This window comes from Mus caroli, unplaced genomic scaffold, assembly GCF_978045245.1.
Source record: "Mus caroli unplaced genomic scaffold, Mus_caroli_1 scaffold_20, whole genome shotgun sequence".
Classification (NCBI taxonomy): Eukaryota; Metazoa; Chordata; class Mammalia; order Rodentia; family Muridae; genus Mus; species Mus caroli.
Genome location: NW_028227275.1, coordinates 48,251,259 through 48,264,590, shown reverse-complemented (window position 1 = coordinate 48,264,590; position 13,332 = coordinate 48,251,259). Strand labels below are relative to the sequence as shown.

Below are 13,332 nucleotides of genomic sequence, written 5' to 3'. Positions count from 1 at the left end.
TGTCAGTTAATCAACAGAAGGCCTTAAAATATTTAAAAGCAAAATGAGTACAATAAGGAGCTAGAGAGGTGGTTTAGTGGTTACAGCTCTGGCTTTCTATTCCAATGGACCCAGTACCCTCATGGCATGTCACAACTGTCTGTATTCCAGTACCATGGGATCTGTCTGACATCTTTGTTATAGACATACATGTAGGTAAATCACCTCCACACATAGAATTAATTTTTAAAAATATTTAAGGATGGGCTAATAATGGAATTTGCAAGCTGTGAGATTCCAGTTGACTTTCTACCAAAATTAGAAATGATATATATTTGTTAGCCACATGTACACAGTTTAGTAACTGTAAAAATGGTATCTTTTTTGTGTGCCTATGTACTTGTTCCATTTTCCTGGGCTGTGTAAAACTAACACTACGTTCTTACCTACCATAAATAATATAGAAACAGCCTGTTTTCTGACAATAGCATAATGAATTTGATAAATTGTTACCTCCAAGGAACTTGTCAAGTACAAGAGATATAAATTTTCTGCATTTTTATATAACACAACTAAACCTTTAACCCATTGCGAGGTATGCATCTAAAATAATTTGATTTAGTTATAATGAATAATTTTTCTTTCATTTAACCACAGCAAACTGAGTGCCAGTCTATGTGAAAAGTTCTTTTTGGTCCCTATATAATTTTTTTCATTAAATATCAATTGAGCACCTAATCCCTAACCTAACCATAAAATGTCTCTTCTGAGTACTAGAAGGTTATGAATGAAATAATGAGCTCTGATTTGCATTTTAACATTTTCCACACAAATTCTCATGCTTTTAATATGGCATTTCTAGATACATTGATAAGGATACATCCAGAAGCATGAAGGTATGCTAGGTCAAAGAAGGTTTCAACATGAATCATTCAACACTGTAATTACTATTTTTGTTGAGCTTGCAATTATGTTGGAAGAATGTTCAACCTCAGAATCAATTTGGATTAAAGATATATCCTTTAAAATATAGAGAGTACAAGTTCTTAGAAGACATATATACTTGATCATCCACTATGTATCCAGAAAGCACCTAGCATCTCTAAACACTATTTTGTCATTTGCACTTGAAGACATTAATGAGGTCTACCTTATGATATTATTGCAAAAATAAAAGAGCATACCAAAGACAAAATAATGTGTTAACATATAGGGTGTTAACATGACTTAATGCATGTTAGCGATCATGATGTTATTGTTGTGTAATAATAGCATAGAAAGCTTTTGTTCTGGGTAAGTTTAAGTCCTGAAATTATTTCTCTAAATGTCCTTTGGGTATTTGGGCCACTTGTATTGCCTGTACCTTTTCATAATCATCGGTTTGTTTCACTATTAAACTATGGATGCTGGTCATGGCATTTCACATGGACCACCATTTTCAAAGTTTCATTATTGTAATCCTTAATTTTATATAAAACATTCCTCTTTTCTTATTTTTAGTTTTATTTTTCTCAGAATATCAACCAACAGTGAAAACCCAATATAGCCCAAGATATATATCCTCATATATATGTAGTTCTAAAAAGCCAACTTTCTTGTTAGGCTTAGCATATTTGGAAGAATATCTACCCTAAATAACTATTATCTGCAATCATCATTGGGTTGAGCTTTTGCTCACTTTAATTATGTATTATACCTTTAGGCTTTTAAATGGCCAATCTTACATATTAACTTTCACCACTGGCTACACTATTTACAAGTGGAATTGTGTGTGTGTGTGTGTGTGTGTGTGTCTGTCTGTCTGTCTGTGTGTGTCTGTGTGTGTGTGAAGTAGAAAGAAAGTAATCTTTCTTACTTTACTCATAGGGAAATGTAGAATATAAGAAATTACACAAAAATCTCAATATTTGAAAATACATGAAAAACCCTTAGGCACAAGACTTAAAGATCTCATCCAACAAACCTGACCTGAGTGTATAAGTTTTTAAATGTAGCTTGGAGAATATTCACTGATGTATAAGCATTCATCAGTGTACAGAAAGATAAGTTTTATCTTTTTGGTCTGCATCTTTCCTGATTGCTTCTTCTGTCTCCAATTGAATGAAGCATAAACTCAGTAACATAAAGTTACATCAACCAAATTATATTTTCTATTTTTTCTGAGAGGATTTTTTTTAATATTTGAATCATCAAAATTCCTAAAGTGTTTGACACTTAAAATTTGAATCAGCATCTCAAAACTAGTTTTAGAAGAAAAACATTTAGCCTTTAAACTGTTTTAGCCCTCAAAGCTATTTTTAAAACACTGTTTCCAAGTAACTCATAGTAGGTATACAAAGCCCATTTATTTTATGAAATTATATTTCACATTTATTTTATGAAATTATATTTCACATTTGTAAGTAGGCAGTTTAAAGTGGGGTAATATTTTATCCAGAATAGTTATTCTAAAAATCTTACAATTCTACTATGTGATATTTCTCAAAACTTCTTCCAGCTGGTTGCTGTTAGAAAATGGTCAAGTTTTACAGCTTGTATAAAGCAAGACGTGTTCAGAACTTCCACACCGACCAAATTCTGAATTCAGCATGCATTTTCTATTTTTCCTTTGGAATATTCACTTACCTCCTTAGCAGGAATGCATAATACAGGAATACAAGACAAGATTACTTGTGTCCCATCTTTCATACTTTATGTCTGTATACAAAACAGCAGGAATCTGTAAGGAAACCCATGAAGAGCTTGACAGATAAAAGTCAGTCAATGCGGCTTTTTATCTTTGATTGTTTTTTCTCATCTTTCTTGAAGGCTGAAATCTAATAGTCACATGAGACCAAAGACCTGCCTATGATAACAATGACTCTCATTAATAAAGTAAATAAGATCTAGTGGAGAATGACATGCACTGTGTCCCCTCATGTGTCACATTGGTATTTCAGAGGCTAGTACATGGAGGTGTGAGGAGAATTATAGATACTCAGAGAGCTCTGGAGAATCCCCGAGAGTATACCTGAAGATCCTCATACTCTCTTCTTAGGGGAAAAAAAATAATTAACCAGCCATGGGGACCGAACTTCCTTTTGTATCATAGAAGCTAAAGTTCATTTTTAATAAATGAAAACACAAGTCATACATATTAATGAGTTACCATACAATGTTTCTATACATAATGTACATTGTAAATTTCATTAAGTATATCTGCCTTCACAAGCACTATTTATTTGTGATAAAACTTATAATATCCTTCCTTCTAGCATTTTTAAATTTCTTTCAGCCTATCTAAAAATATGCATTACTTCTACCTATAGTAACCCCTTTGTCCAACAAGACATCTGAGCTTTCTGTTTCTGGCTAACTGTAACTTCCTAAAATACCTAATGATCATTGATCATTCTTTAGGAGCTGTCCATTCTAGAACTCTAGAGGGTACTCTGTGTTATATTTTTTAAAAATGTCTACTTAATTCTACTGGCTTCTAATTATACTTATTAAAGTTTTAGTGTGTGTGTGTGTGTGTGTGTTTCTTCATTTACTTGCTTACAAAGTTAGTGATCAGAACACCTTATAGAAGTCAGTTCTCTCCTTCCTTCATGTGGTCTAGGATTTGAACACAGATCACCAGGTTTCTAAAGAAGCCTCTTTACCCAGTAAGCCATCTCACCCATTCTCTTTTATCGATTATTTACTATTAAGTTTGGTTATTATTTTTCTTTTCTTCTTTTTTAGATTTTTAAAATTTATTCTTTAATCTGTTTTTACAGTCCAGACTTTATCTCCCTCCCAGTGCACCCTTCCACTGCTCCACATCCTGCACATCCTCCCACTGTCTTGAGGGTTAGGTGCATCTTCTTTGACTGAGTCCAGACATGACAGTTCTCTGCTGTATATATTTTGGGGGCCTCATATCAGCTGGTCTATGCTGCCAGGCTGGTTATTCAGAGTCTGAGAGTTCCTGAAGATCCAGGTTAGTTGAGAGGGCTGGTCTTCCTATAGGGTCTCTTTTGTGTTTTGTAATTATTCTTATATTATGAAAATGAACCCCCTTGCAGATACATAATTTTGGCTATTTTTGTCCAATACCATAATTGTTTCTTTTTGTTCTATGGACTATTTACTTTAGCAAGCAGGCTTTTTCTACCTTGAGACAATCATATATTTTTTCCCTCTTAATCATTTTGTTATTATTATTATTATTATTATTATTATTTTATTTTTATTTTTTTATTACGTATTTTCCTCAATTACATTTCCAATGCTATCCCAAAAGTCCCCCACACCCCCCCCCACTTCCCTACCCACCCATTCCCATTGTTTTGGCCCTGGCATTCCCCTGTATTGGGGCATATAAAGTTTGCAAGTCCACTGGGCCTCTCTTTCCAGTGATGGCCGACTAGGCAGGCCATCTTTCGATACATATGCAGCTAGAGACAAGAGCTCCGGGGTACTGGTTAGTTCATCATGTTGTTCCAACTATAGGGTTGCAGATCCCTTTAGCTCCTTGGGTACTTTCTCTAGCTTCTCCATTGAGAGCCCTGTGATCCATCCAATAGCTGACAGTGAGCATCCACTTCTGTGTTTGTTAGGCCCCAGCATAGTCTCACAAGAGAGAGCTATATCTGGGTCCTTTCAGCAAAATCTTGCTAGTGTATGCAATGGTGTCAGCGTTTAGAAGCTGATTATGGGATGGATCCCTGGATATGGCAGTCTCTAGATGGTCCATCCTTTCATCACAGCTCCAAACTTTGTCTCTGTAACTCCTTCCATGGGAGTTTTGTTCCCAATTCTAAGAAGGGGCACAGTGTCCACACTTTGGTCTTCCTTCTTCTTGGGTTTCATGCATTTAGCAAATTGTATCTTATATCTTGGGTATCCTAATTTTTGGGCTAATATCCACTTATCAGCGAATTCATATTTTGTGAGTTCCTTTGTGATTGTGTTACCTCACTCAAGATGATGCCCTCCAGGTCCATCCATTTGGCTAGGAATTTCATGAATTCATTCTTTTTAATAGCTGAGTAGTACTCCATTGTGTAAATGTACCATATTTTTCTGTATCCATTCCTCTGTTGAGGGGCATCTGGATTCTTTCCAGGTTCTGGCTATTATAAATAAGTCTGCAATGAACATAGTGGAGCATGTGTCCTTCTTACCGGTTGGGACATCTTCTGGATATATGCCCAGGAGAGGTATTGCTGGATCCTCTGGTAGTACTATGTCCAATTTTCTGAGGAACCGCCAGACTGATTTCCAGAGTGGTTGTACAAGCTTGCAATCCCACCAACAATGGAGGAGTGTTCCTCTTTCTCCACATCCTCGCCAGCATCTGCTGTCACCTGAATTTTTGATCTTAGCCATTCTGACTGGTATGAGGTGGAATCTCAGGGTTGTTTTGATTTGCATTTCCCTGATGATTAAGGATGTTGAACATTTTTTTCAAGTGCTTCTCTGCCATTCGGTATTCCTCAGGTGAGAATTCTTTGTTCAGTTCTGAGCCCCATTTTTTAATGGGGTTATTTGATTTTCTGGAGTCCACCTTCTTGAGTTCTTTATATATATTGGATATTAGTCCCTTATCTGATTTAGGATCGGTAAAGATCCTTTCCCAATCTGTTGGTGGTCTTTTTTTCTTATTGATGGTGTCTTTTGCCTTGCAGAAGCTTTGTAGTTTCATGAGGTCCCACTTGTCAATTCTCGATCTTACAGCACAAGCCATTGCTGTTCTACTCAAGAATTTTTCCCCTGTGCCCATATCTTCTAGGCTTTTCCCCACTCTCTCCTCTATCAAAACAATCATCCATCCTGACCAAGTAGGTTTCATCCCAGGGATGTAGGGATGGTTCAATATACGGAAATCCATCAACGTAATCCAGTATATAAACAAACTCAAAGACAAAAACCTCATGGTCATCTCGTTAGATGTGGAAAAAGCATTTGACAAGATCCAACACCCATTCATGATAAAAGTCTTAGAAAGATCAGGAATTCAAGGCCCATACCTAAACATGATAAAAGCAATCTACAGCAAACCAGTAGCCAACATCAAAGTAAATGGTGAGAAGCTTGAAGCAATCCCTCTAAAATCAGGGACTAGACAAGGCTGTCCACTTTCTCCATACCTATTCAACATTGTACTTGAAGTCCTAGCCAGAGCAATTCGACAACAAAAGGAGATCAAAGGGATACAAATTGGAAACGATGAAGTCAAAATATCACTTTTTGCAGATGATATGATAGTATATATAAGTGACCCTAAAAATTCCACCAGAGAACTCCTAAGCCTGATAAACAGCTTCGGTGAAGTAGCTGGATATAAAATTAACTCAAACCAATCAATTGCCTTTCTCTACTCAAAGAATAAACAGGCTGAGAAAGAAATTAGGGAAACAACACCCTTCTCAATAGTCACAAATAATATAAAATATCTTGGTGTGACTCTAACTAAGGAAGTGAAAGATCTGTATAATAAAAACTTCAAGTCTCTGAAGAAAGAAATTATAGAAGATCTCAGAAGATGGAAAGATCTCCCATGCTCATGGATTGGCAGGATCAACATTGTAAAAATGGCTATCTTGCCAAAAGCAATCTACAGATTCAGTGCAATCCCCATCAAAATTCCAACTCAATTCTTCAACGAATTAGAAAGTGCAATCTGCAAATTCATCTGGAATAACAAAAAACCTAGGATAGCAAAAACTCTTCTCAAGGATAAAAGAACCTCTGGTGGAATCACTATGCCGGACCTAAAGCTTTACTATAGAGCAATTGTGATAAAAACTGCGTGGTACTGGTATAGTGACAGACAAATAGACCAATGGAATAGAATTGAAGACCCAGAAATGAACCCACACACCTACGGTCACTTGATCTTAGACAAGGGAGCTAAAACCATCCAGTGGAAGAAAGACAGCGTTTTCAACAAATGGTGCTGTTGATATCTTCTATAGTATTTTCTACACCTGAGCATCTCTCTTCCATCTCTTGTAATCCATTGGTGATGCTTGAATGTGTAGCTCTTGATTTTTTTCCTAGATTTTCCATTTCTAAGGTTGCCTTCTTTTGTGATTTCTTTATTGTTTTTATTTCCATTTTAAGGTCTTGAACCTGTCCCAACCTGTGGGAAAGTTGAACAGGGTCTGAGGAATCACCTGTGGAGATAATGGGGGACAAGAAACACAAATTTTATTTTTCCCAGGCAAATTTTATACTCATAGAAGCAGTATATGCAGATAGGTAAAAAGCACGATATTGGCTAGGTAAAAAGTTCAGCAGGAGGAACAGAACAGAGTGTGTTGCTAGGTACCTGTCCACAAGAACTATAGCTATTTGTTATTAACTGGGGATATTACTTACTTACTTAAAATAAACTTTTCCCACAGACATCTCAACTAAGCTAGTACTTTTCTACCAATGCTAAGACTTTGTAAGTAAGCCCTTATGGCTGACAAAGCAGTTAACATTCAAACAGGATCACTCCCAACATGGACCATTTTGTTTAATTCCTTTACCTGTTTCATTATATTTTCTTGTATTTCTTTAAGGGATTTGTTTGTTTTCTCTGTAAGTGTTCTACCTATTTGTCTTTGTTTTCCATTATTTCATTAAGGGAGTTATTTCTGTCTTCCTTTAAGGTCTGTATCATCTTCATGATATGGGATTTTTATGTCAGAATCTATCTTGCTTTTCAGGTGTGTTAGGGCATCTCCAGGGCTTGCTGTGGTGGGAGAACTGAGATCTGATGGTGACAAATTACATTGGCTTCTGTTGCTTGTGTTCTGTGCTTGCCTCTTGCCATCTGGTTATTTCTGATGTTAATTGATATGGGTCTCTTGAACTGAAGGCAGGTAAAGCTGTGTGACCTTGGTTAGAGCAGACCTCCTGAGAGGCAGGCAATGCTATGTCTGGTTAGGGCAGGCCTCCTTGTCCCTAGTTAGAGCAAGACTCCTGTGTCCCTGTGTCCTTGTGTCACTGGTTAGGGCAGACCTTCTAGGATAGAGACTGGGTTTTTCTAGGGTTCAAGGGTAGGCATGTAGACCTGCCACAGGCTCATGTGGAGGTGCATATGGGAAGGACAAGGCAGCTCAAGAAGAGTATGTTATATGGGTTTGGAAAGGGAAGCTAACCTCTTTGGTTCAGGAGCCTCAGGTATAATGGAGGTGGGGAGGGGGCATTGGTAGAATGGAGGTCACCCTGGGTTAGCAGGCTATTGGGAAAGCTTTGTTTCATATATATATTAAAAAATCTATTTCAAATGCATGACCTCCCGTTTAAAAGTGTGTGTGTGTTATACATAGTTAAGTTCAACCTACAATGTCTGTATTATATATATTTCAAGGCTGTTTATTTGGTAATGGATAAAATATTGAACCAAATGCTATGCTCTTTGGGTAAGCTCTTGCTCTAAGAATTCATTAGTGGCTGTTGCTTGGAGTTCTTTGTATAGGCTTGATGACACCCAGGGTTCCTCTATACACTTTGCCAGTGTATTGTTCTTGTCCCTTTTCAGTTCATGTTTAGGGTATAATACTGGTGAAATTTTGAGTATAGCATCAGACATTTCTAGGAGACACAATCTCACAGCAAATTTCTTTTTACTTTCTTTTCTTTTCTTTTCTTTTCTTTTCTTTTCTTTTCTTTTCTTTTCCTTTTCTTTTCTTTTCTTTTTCTTTTCTTTTCTTTTTTTTGAGACAGGGTTTCTCTGTGTAGCCTTTGCCATCCTGGCACTCACTTTGAAGACCAGGCTTGCCTCGAACTCAGAAATCTGCCTGCCTCTGTCTCCCAAGTGCTGGAATTAAAGATGTGTGCCACCACCGCCCTGCTTCACAGCAAATTTCTTGATCCTCTTTCTCTCACAATCTTGTCTCTTCTTTTGCAATGACATTTGGGATATAGGTATGGGAATTATATTACAGATTTGTCTATTAGGACTGGGATCCACAACTCTGAGTTTGATTGGGTATAGTTTTCTCTAGTGGGCTCTATCTTTTGCAAAGAAAAATTTCTTTTTTAGGTGTGAAGACTACTCTTAACTGTGGGCTTAAGAATAAATCTTTAGAATATAATTAAGGACCATGCTGTAATTGGACCAATGTGCATATCTTACAAATAGGCATAATTTTTTTAGCTTGTACCGGTAACATATTGACTAAGAAGGCTTTAAAATGAATGTATGGTATAGGGCAAAAAAAAATGGTGGAGGGTATAGAAGGATTTGGAAGTAAGAGTAGGAAATAGACTTAATTGAAATATATTGTATAATACACAAAATTCCTAGCTATCAAAACATTTTAAGTGCATAAATCCATTAAAATTATGTCATCAGCCATTTGAGTCATCTTTACTCATAATAGCCAATTGCTTACATTAGCAGTTATTCTGTAATTTCAAACTAAGAAAACTAATTTGTAATATCCTCATACAGACACATTTCTCTTCTTTAAAAGTGGTTCTATGGAATGGAAAGATGGGTAAAGACCTCAACATGTAAGTAGCAGGCATAAATATTAGAGTTTTGATTCTTAGATTCCACAGAAATGGCTAGGTATTCATGGTAGCCTGCATGTGATTCCAGCTCCCTGAGAGCAAAGACTCAGGATCCCCTGAGTAAACTGATTAGCTAGATTAGCATTATTGGTGAGCTCTGACTTCAGCTGAGAGTCTCTTCCTCAATTAATAAGGTGGATGGCAATTACAAAAATGTCCTGACATCATCATCTACCATTGTTCTCTCTCTCTCTCTCTCTCTCTCTCTCTCTCTCTCTCTCTCGCTGTGTGTGTGTCTGTCTGTCTGTCTGTCTCTCTCTCACACACTCATGCACATACACACACACACACAATGCACCAATTCATATCTGAGAGTAGAGAACATAAATGCAAGTAATAAGCCAAAAATAAAACAGATAACCCTGACACAATTAATATTCTGGATGCTCTTCAATTATTAACTAAAGCATAAACTCAGTCTGTATACTTCAGGATTATGTTTAGGGACTAACAGCAAAACTGAAATCAGTTGGGTGACATAATTGACATGATGGGTGGAAGGAACAGTTATTAATGATAATTACAGATGGTCTTACTTGTTAATGGTGGTAGATATAGGGCTAGATATTTGACAACATTCTTAGTACTATATACTAAAAGTCTGCATCTCTCAGAGAATTATTACACCATTTTGAAAAAAAATCAAGAAGTAACAAGTAATGTAAACACATTGGTACATATAAAAGTAGTCAACTTCATCCCACCGCTTAATTAATTGCTTCCTTCTTACCCAGTAAAGTCGGGAGCATCAGAAATCTTGAGAGCTCATGAAGTCCTTATGATTCATTCCAGGTCTCCATGCATTTGTCTCTGAGATTGGATGTGACTCCACACCTCATCATTTTGGGGGAAACATTCTCCATGCTTTGTAGATATTTACTTTTCCTTCCAATAATAATGGTTGTTAGTATAGAAGGACTTCTGACATGAGGGATTGCTGGGAACTCCAACCATCGTAAGGAAAAATACTGATTGTCAAATATCAAACTGATTTTTAAAATTGTCAACCCTAAATCATGAGGTTTGAATCAATGTCTCTATTTGTTTATTTTACTTTTGAATTACATGTCTGCATATTTTGGGTCTGTGCTTCTTTATGCATAAGTAGAAGAATAGACCAGAACAGAGGAAGGGGATCTTGATGGGCCAGGAATTTCAAACTGCTCAGTGTACTCACATTGAGTTAGAACCAGAGCTTAGATTCTTTTCAAAAGCAATGTGATCTCTTAATCCATGGGCCAGCCCTCCAGCACCTCATATTCATTCTTTTTTAATAGCTGAAACTTGTAAAATTGGGGCATACATATCATTATAGTGTTTGCAATGCATATAGAGAGTAGTTGAACAACACTTAAATGAAAAAAGTACATCTTAACAAACTGAAAATTGGTTCATGCTAATCTTGATTTTTCCATTCTTCTTACCTTAGTGAAATTGAGATATTTTGAGTATAATCTGAGAAAGTATACCTATAATAATACCTAGACTGTACTCCGTGTCTGACTTGATGATTGCATATTGACTATTAATAGTTCTTTTTCCCAATAACTGACAAGCTTGCATAGACATTTTATACAGAAGAATAATTCACAAAAGGCAGAAGTAGATATAATGACTATGCATTTTTGAAGGTTAACATTTATTTCAACATATTTCTAAATAACTGATTTCATATTGAAAATATGAAATTGAGGTACAAACATAAAAATCTCCATCATAGGTAATTTCTTGGTTGTTATATTTTGCATATTTCTGCAGAGATACAAAAGAAATAAAATGATCTTTTAATGTTATATTGTCACTATGTGTTTACCTATCAGAGGAGGAAGCTAGGAATTAGACAAGTTAAACAAATAAAAATAAAGAAAAAAAAAAGAACATGGCTCTTGTGCAAATGATAAAACTAATCTAAGTCCATCAATAAGTTGAGACTGTGTTTTATTTTAGTCTTCAAGTTTATACTGATAAACTGAGGGGACAGTGAATGCAATCCACAGTTTCTATTCTGTTCCTGGCAGATAAATATTGTGGAAGTAACAACTTTTACTGAGTTACTAAGAGAACAGCAGCATTTTTGGTCAAATTATTAAAAGTTTAATAATTAGCTAACACATGGACAAAACTTTAAATTTCGTGTATGATTCATTAACACTTTTCAGACTTTCAATTTTTAGTTTGCTAAGATCTCATTCTTTTTTATTTTTATTGCCACAGAACATCTAGCGATGTTAGATGACAATGATGGAGAGCAGAATAGAAGTGACACAGTTCATCCTTTCAAGACTCACTGATGACACGTCTGCAGCTTCCCCTCTTCACCTTCCTTCTCATCTACATCCTCATCCTGGGGATGATCCTACTTTTTGTTCTGAATTCTTGGCTCTACACCCCTATGTACTTTTTCCTGAGTAATCCTTCCTTTGTTGATCTCAGTTACTCTTCAGACATCACTCCCAAAGTCATGGCTGAGCTCTTTAATAGGAGATAATAGTCCTATTTCTTACAATGACTGTGCTGATCAGATGTTCTTTTCTGCAGGCTTTGCTTCTGTGGAAAATTATCTGTAAGCCTCAACTGTCTATGATTGCTATGCAAAACTGTGTACGTTATTACACCATGCCACCTTAATTACTACAGGAGTGTGTGTATATCTAATCATAAACTGTTATGTATTTGACTTCATGAATGATTTTTTTTTGAGACAGGGTTTCTCTGTATAGCCCCAGCTGTCCTAGAACTCACTCTGTAGACCAGGCTGGCCTCAACTTCTGAAATTGACCTGCCTCTGCCTCCTAAGTACTGGGATTAAAGGCATGTTCCATCACTGCCTGACCATGATTGAATTTTTATTCATTGGAGATACTTGTATCAGTTCAGTTTCTACTTCTGTAAATTTAATGTGATCCACCATTTTTTCTTTGATATGCCAGCCATCATGTATGTCTCTTGTTCTGATAGAAATGTGAATGAGCTGGTTTTTGTTTGTATAGTCAGCTTCAATATCTTTTTTGCTCTCATGATTATCTATTATCTCATATTATTATTTTCATTGCTATTCTAAGAATGCACTCAGGTACAGGACATCAGAAGTCTATATCCACCTGTGCTTCCCATATCATTCCTGTCACTGCATTCTATGGGACTCTTATCTTCAAGTACTTACAATCCAGTTCCAGTCATGTAATGGACTCTGACAAAACTGTATCTGTGTTTTGTACTATGGTCATCCCCATGTGTAATCCTGTGGTCTATAGCTTGAGGAACAAGTAGATCAAAGTAGCATTTGGAAAAATTGTTCTGATGGAAAAAAAGCTTTTTGTTTATAACTTTAACATTTAGGTATGAAAACTCTCTAGATTCATTCTTATCTCTTTTTCTCTATGTACTGGGTTGCATTTAATACTAATGATATTTTAAGTGACTGACTTCGACTCTTCCCTGTATTTTGTACTGAGAAAAAAAAAGAGCATTATGTGTAAAAGCATAGCCTGAATAAAGATGCTTTTGATATATTTGATTGTATTTTGTCAAAAATATTATTACCAATATTGATACACTTATTTTTCCTTGTAATTTTCCTATGATTTTCCATGATAGTTAATTCTCATTTTTACTAATACTTCTCTGAGTAATGCCATTAGGTGTTTAATGAAAGATTAGCCATCATGGAATGCCCACCCTTCTATTGGAAGATTTGATGAGCTGTGGACCTGTACCGATTGAAAAAGAAAATTAGAGCTGTATACTAGAGACTATCTTGCCTCTGTTGTACTTAAAGCTTATTTTCCCATCACAATAGTCCTACTCAAATAG

At 36.0% G+C, this 13,332-nt stretch overlaps 1 pseudogene; it reads left to right on the top strand.

Moving 5' to 3' along the window:
* The first annotated feature begins 11,760 nt into the window (after nucleotides 1-11,760).
* Nucleotides 11,761-12,858, top strand: LOC110286000 (olfactory receptor 5B3-like; annotated as a pseudogene).
* Nucleotides 12,859-13,332: the final 474 nt, after the last annotated feature.